Consider the following 7,065-nt stretch of genomic DNA (forward strand, 5'->3'; position numbering starts at 1 on the left):
CAGGTTGTTTCATTTTCTTCAGCTTCAGTTTGAGTTTGCATATGAGCAATTGATGGACTGTTCCACAATCTGCCCCATCCTTGTTTTGACTGATGATATGGAGCTTTTCCATTGTGTATTTCCGCAGATGTAGTCAAACCTACAAGATTGAAAATAGGGAACTAGAGATATCAGTTTGCAACAAGAACAAGAACATAACACAAAGCAAAAAGGGGGAATAATGTAGTTACAGAACTCCGTGATGAAGAGGAAATAAACTGTAACCCTAAAACTAGACAAAGCCTTACTCCCAGCCTTAGCCCAACTCCTAACCCTGTTGTTGTTAAGTGCCATAGAGTCAGTTCTAACTCAGTAACCCTGTGTAGGGTTTCCAAGGAGCTGGTGGGTTTGAACTGCTGACTTTGTGGCTCACAGTCCAGTGCTTATCCTATAGTGCCACACCAAAAGTCCACTCCTAACCCTTGTTGTTGTTAAATGCCTTCAAGTTTGTTGTGACCCATTGTTGTTGTTGTTGTTGTTATGTGCTGTGGAGTCGGCTCTGATTCATAGCGACCCTGTACAGGGTTTCCAAGGCTGTAAATCTTTACAGGAGCAGAAAGCCTCATCTTTCTCCTGCGGAACAGATGGTAGTTTCAAACTGCTGACCTTGCGGTTCACAGCCCAATATGAAACGACTATGCTACCAGAGCTCCTTGTTCTGACCCATAGCAACCCTGTATAGGATATCCAAGGAGCAGCTGATAGCTTTGAACTTCTGACCTTGCGGTCCAGCGCATTATCCTGTCAGGCCACACCAGGACTCCCCTAATCCTAACCATAACCCTAACACTAAAGGAAGTCCTAGGCCTAGCTTGTTGTTGCTGTTAAGTACCACGAGTCAGTTCTGTCTCATAGTGACCTTGTATAGGGTTTCCTAGGAGCAGCTGGTGAGTTTGAACTGCGGTTATCAGTCCAGTGCTTATCCTACAGCACCACACCAGGACCTAGTCATCGTTCTCACCCTAACCTTCATTCCCCTCTCCCTGCAGTGCACGCACACCGCTTCCAGGGGCCCTAGAGTCCCTTTTGTGTCACCCCTTGACCATGTTGGGGTGCAGTGTGCATGCTCTGTGAATCCACTGCCCCCAGTTTCCTGCTGCTCATCTGTACAGCTGGTTAATCCCTCATTTGTTTAAACATCTCCCTCCAGACCGTGTCCTAGCACCTCCCTCTCCTCAAAGAGGCAAATCAAGATATTTTCTTTTTTTGTAGTTTAACTTTTTATTATGAATTGAATGAAGACTTACAAAGTAGATCAGCAGTCCCACATTCAACAAATGTTACACTTCATGTCATTACAATGATTGCAATCCCCTGCATGGGCCATCAATTCACAATATTTACTCTGATTCACTTTGTTTTTTCCACCTCCCCACCTTGTTCTCACCCTGCTAACTGCTTTGAAATCTTGCTAACCAATTTATATATAGGTCTCCCAAGAACTTGGTTATTCCAAGTCCACAGCTGAGACACAAGACTCTTCACCAGTAGAAGGCTGGGGTAGATTTGTTAGGTTTACGTAAAGGACAGTCTCTTGGCTGCCAGCCAGCTGCCCCTTCTGGCAAAATCCCATCTTCCTGAGCAATACAATGAAGCTCATAAGGGTAGGTATGGCCTGAGGAGAAACAGAGAATGACAGCCAAGAACGATCACCCAAGTAGGGTGACAGGATGCCAGCAAGGAGCACACTAGACGTAGAGCGGGACTCCCGGTGTAAGGGGGCATCCCTGGGGAAGTCTTGGCATAGGACAGATAAAACATGGGTGAACATGACAATCCAGATAGGGAAATAGACAATGCCTCCCAGGCATAACTCTCCAAAACAGAGGCCAGAGAGGAAAGCAAGAAGTTTACCAAACAGAAATCACCACTAGATAAACACTGACCATGTGCCAGGCACTTACCAACAGCCGACAGTTCCTTAGACTGGCAAGATGGCATGCCGGGTGTTGTTCTAAACCAGTGAAGTCCAATACAAACATAATGTGAGCCACATACTTATTTTAAATTTTTCTAATAGTCACATTTTTATAGTTTTTTAAAAACTAAAATGATATTCTATTTAACCCAATCAATTCTAAATATTATCATTTCAATGTATAATCAAGATATGAAATAATTAGAGAGCTAGTATACATTTGGAGGGGTGATATTAAGTCTTCAAATATAAGGTGAGTTTACTTACCACACACCTCAGTTTGAAGGAGCCCATTTCAAATGTTCATATTGTACCTTGTTGACCACCCTACTGGACAGCATGGTCGTAAGCATTCTAAATACATATAAGCATTTAATCCTCACAACTGAGCTTGCCTTAGCCCCATTTTACAGATGAGAAAGTTGAAATACAGAGAATGGAAGCACCTTGCCCAAGGTCACCCAGAAAGGGTATGGCTGCCCTGGGATCTGAACCAAGCTCAGCTGAGTGAGGGTTCCGAATCTGATCTCTTAACCACTGCGCTACACTCTCACCATTACAAATATGTCTCCCTGGGGGCTGCAATTATGAGTCCCTGTGTGATGCAAACCATGAAGGGAAGAGCTCAACTCCTAGCTATAAGGTTGGTGTTTTGAACCCACGTGGGCAGAGGTGCCCTGGGGGGGTGGGTGGGGGAACAACCTAATGATCTATTCCTGAAGGGTCAGTCTCAAAAACCCTCTGAGGCAGTTCTACACTGCACACATGCGTCACCATGAGTTGGAATGAATGCCACAAAAACTAGTTTTTGACTTGCTTATTATCTCTGTTTTCACACTGATAGAATTGAGATTAAAGACTCTTGTCCCTCACAGGAAGCCCAGCTGGGATTTGAACCTATGTAGAGTGAAAACTTGGGAGACAGCAACCAAGTCATTGCACATCTTCTATGAATGGCAAGGAAGGAGAGGCTGAACGAGACCACTTGTATCTCAGACTCAAGAAAAGTAACTTCACCAAGTTCAAAGAAAATATTACTCCACAGTTCAAAACTGTGTGGGAAGGAAGAAGGTCCAAGACATGGGGAACAAGATTTGCACCATCATTTTCTACATCATCATCTTAGCTGACTAATTGTGTCCCCCAAAGAAAATGTGTTCAAGTCCTAACCCATGATGCCTGTGAATTTGACTGTAACTGGAAACATCAACTTGGCAGGGAGTTAACGTAAGGTCATACTGGAGTAGGTTGTAATCCTATAGGAGTGACGTCCTTATGAAGAAAGGAAAAAACACACACAGAGAGAATGCCTTGTGAAGACAGACACAGAAGGAAAATAATCATGTGACGTCAGAGGCAAAGATTGGAACGATACAGCCACAGGCCAAGGAACACCTAGAACCGTCAGATACTAAAAGAAGCAAGGAAAGATTTCATGCCCCTGCCAACACATAGATGTCTAGCCTCCAGAAAGAATTGTGAGAATAAATGCATGTTATTTTAAGCTATCTAATTTATAGTTCTTTGTTACAGTTCTAGAAAACAAATAGACTTTTTCAGTATATCGATCAACACATCATAACCTATTTAAGCAGTCTCCTATTTGGGGGCGATTTTTGAACATTCTTATAGATTATTTTTTCCCATAATCCAATGTACAGGAAGAGGCTTTTATTCTCTAGACAATTTTATAGTACCTGACAACTGCTACTTAATTGTCTGGTACTATAAACACAGAGCAGTGAGTTCCACACACTCCCCAAGTCGCAACATGTCACCTCTGTGTAGAAAACTCTGTGACCTGGGGGGCCTTAAAACTCCAGAGCTTGTTTTAGGTACAGCTGTTGTGATCTCCTCATCCTGAGCAAAGAAGAGTGAAGAAAATCAAAGGCATACAGACCCAAATAGTCGGAACGACCAATGGAACCTGTGAATCCCAGCCTCCAGGACCCTGAAACCTGAAGAGCTAGATGGTGTCCAATTACCACTACTTGACTGCTCTGAAAGGGATCACAATAGGAAGTCAGTCCAGGAGAGAGCAGGAGAAAGATGCGAAACAGAACTCAAAATAATAACAGTAATAAAAGATCAGGTTTACTGGTCTGATAGAGACTGAAAGGACCTCTGAAACTAGACACCCTTCCGGCCTAAAGTAAACCGGCCCCATGGTTCAACTTTCAGCCAAACAGTAGAGAGGCCTAGAAGATGGACAATAGCAGCAGGGAGGTATGAATGCTTTAGAACAAGGTCAAAAGGGTATCATTTTCCCAGGATAAAGCTCCAAAGGTAGGAATGGATAGGAAAGAGGAATGAAAATGGAAAACATAGGCAAGGAATGGGAAGAATACTATTGCATTGTGGGGATTGTAATCAATGTCACAGATAAAATGTGTATGACCTGTTGAATGGAAAACCAATTTGCTCTATATAATTTCACCCAAATCACAATAGAAAGCTAAAACAAAATAAAACAAAAACAAAACTCCATTGGTTACTTGGACATGTTTACAATTCCACTTTCTTGTCATATAGGCCAGTCTCTTCTGTATTGAAGAGTTGGTTTCATCGATCTTTCTTTTCTCTGATGATCTGGGATCGCAAAGTCGACTGGGGCTGCCTCTACTATTGGCATGTTGTTGTTGTTGTTAAGTGCCTTCGAGTCGGTTCCGACCCATAGCGCATACTATTCACAAAAAGATGCTTCTTTGGGCCCGCTGTCCAGCCTTTGCTCTCAGGAAGGTGGAATTCAGCAGCCACCTACAATCTTCGCGTTCTTGCTCCGTGGACATGCTTGTGCAAGTGTTTGGCTTCCTCCCAGTTTATATCTGACCGCTTTTTCACCTTTCCTTCTGACTTTATCTCTTATTTGATGGTAAGTTTTTACACCAACAGGATCCCTGATAGAAACGATTCCTTAATTGCCTCTCATGTTATTCCCTAGAACCGAAGTTTTAAATTGCTGTTTTTATGCCTACAAGTTGACTTGAACTCACAGTGTCTCTGTGGGATAGAACAGAACTGCCCCATAGGGTTTCGAATTCATCATCTTTACAGATGCAGACTGACTAAATTTTTTTCTGCAGAAAGGCTGCTGGGTTTAACAGGCAACCTTTTGGTTAGCAGACAAGTACTTAACTCTTTCAAGATTGAATTATTTTCTGCTTTGGAATTTTTGTTAAAGCTATGCGTTTTCAGTAATGGAAGGCATGTTGAATAAAATGAAAAAAACTTTTATTTTGAGGTACTATGGATTCTTATAAAATTGTTGTTGTTAAGTGCCGTGGAGTCAGTTCCGACTCACAGTAACCCTGTATAGAGTTTCTGAGGACCAGCTAGTGAGCTTGAACCGCTGACCTTGCAATTCAAACCAATCTTGCAATCCAGAGCATTAACCCACAACACCACACCAGGATTCCTTAGTGGGATATGTATATTCTAAGAGGTTTTTGTAATTGGGGTTAGTGGGATAAGGCTCATTTTTTCAGATTCACAGTTATACTGGCCCCCACCAGATGGCAGCATGCACTAAAAGTGGGATATCAGCTTCCCACTAAACCCTTGTTAAGTACCATGTAGTTGGTTCTGACTCATAGCGATCCTATATAGGGTTTCCAATGCATAAATCTTTGTGAGAGCGGAAAATCTCATTTTTCTCCACTCACTAAACTCTTAAGTGCCATCGAGTTGATTCCAACTCATAGAGACCCAGTACAGGGTTTCTGAGAAGCACCTGGTGAGTTTGAACTGCCGACCTTAAGGTTCAAACTGACATCACAGTCCCACACATTAACCCACAGGGCCACACCAGGACTCCCAGAGTAGAAAATGTAGGTAAACACTGTATGACCCATAGGCTACGAAAGGCTTAACCTCTGCACCACAAGAGCTCTTTGGTTAAGGCACATGAATGTTTCAGGGGTATCTCTATTAAACTAATGTCTTTCTGCAAAAATCTTTGCAGAGGCGGTTCCTTCTTTTCATTCAACTTCCACAGGGCCCACGACAAATATGTGGGTCAGAACCATGCCTAGGATATGCAGTGGGACTGAGTGATTTCCAAGTGGAATATTCCACCTTCAGTTCTTCTGAAATTTTATCTGGCCAGCAGCTACTACTCCCCTGACTCTTTCCTTTCTTTCTCTATATTAGCAGTTAGCAGTAAATTTCCATTCTAGGCCATTCATCACAGAGACTTGTTTTAGTGGTTGATGTGTCAAGTAAGGGGCAGAGTCCCTGACGATGCAAATGGGTATTTACTAATGGGCATCCAGAGGCACGTCCAAAGAAAGGCTTAGCAAATACTCTGTTCCCCTCTGACCCACATGAGTTCCTCATGAGTTGAAATCATGACATGGCAGTTTAGACTGGACATTCTTCAAGCTCTACTGGCTCTGTTTCACGCCCTGACCTTCATACTGAGGCTCGAATTTCAGCCACAAGAAATAAAGTTACAAATGACTGCAAGAATACCTGGGTTTCCCATGACCAGAGTGTAATCCATTTTAGTCATGAATCCTTCAGGGCTAAAACTTAGAATGTCAAGGGCTCCTTCCCTCGTTACTTGCCCTCTGCCTATGTATTAAATCCCATGTACTGCATTCTGTGATTGCAGAAGTAATGCATACTCCCCATGGGAAGTTGGGAAACTTCTGAAATGAAAAAAACTTAAGTAAATATCTTTGCGAAAATCATTATTTTATTAGTGTGCCTTTTTTTCCACTTCATTTTGTTTTTACTATTTGGGGGTGGGTGCCCCCCTTTTAGTTGTGTGTTTGTATGTTTGAGTGTATAAAGTAAAAGTGAAAGTATACCTTCTAACTTTCTTTTTTTTTCCCCTTGCTATAATTTCACCATCCTTTGATTTTTAGTCTATTTTTTTAATGGTTTATTGTGAATTATGTGATAATTTACATAGGAGAACCTTAGCTTTACATTCATCCTATAGTATATTGTTAACATTGCCATGGTTACAATCCCCTCCAAGCATCATCAACCAACCAAAGTGTACACCCCACAAGCCTGCCCCTTGGTCGTCAGCACACAGCCCCTCTCCCTCTCTGGGTCTAGAGTCCCCAGCCACCACTCCATATCTCCACATCATCGTCTCT

This window comes from Chrysochloris asiatica, unplaced genomic scaffold (assembly GCF_000296735.1).
Source record: "Chrysochloris asiatica unplaced genomic scaffold, ChrAsi1.0 scaffold00101, whole genome shotgun sequence".
NCBI classification, from domain to species: domain Eukaryota; kingdom Metazoa; phylum Chordata; class Mammalia; order Afrosoricida; family Chrysochloridae; genus Chrysochloris; species Chrysochloris asiatica.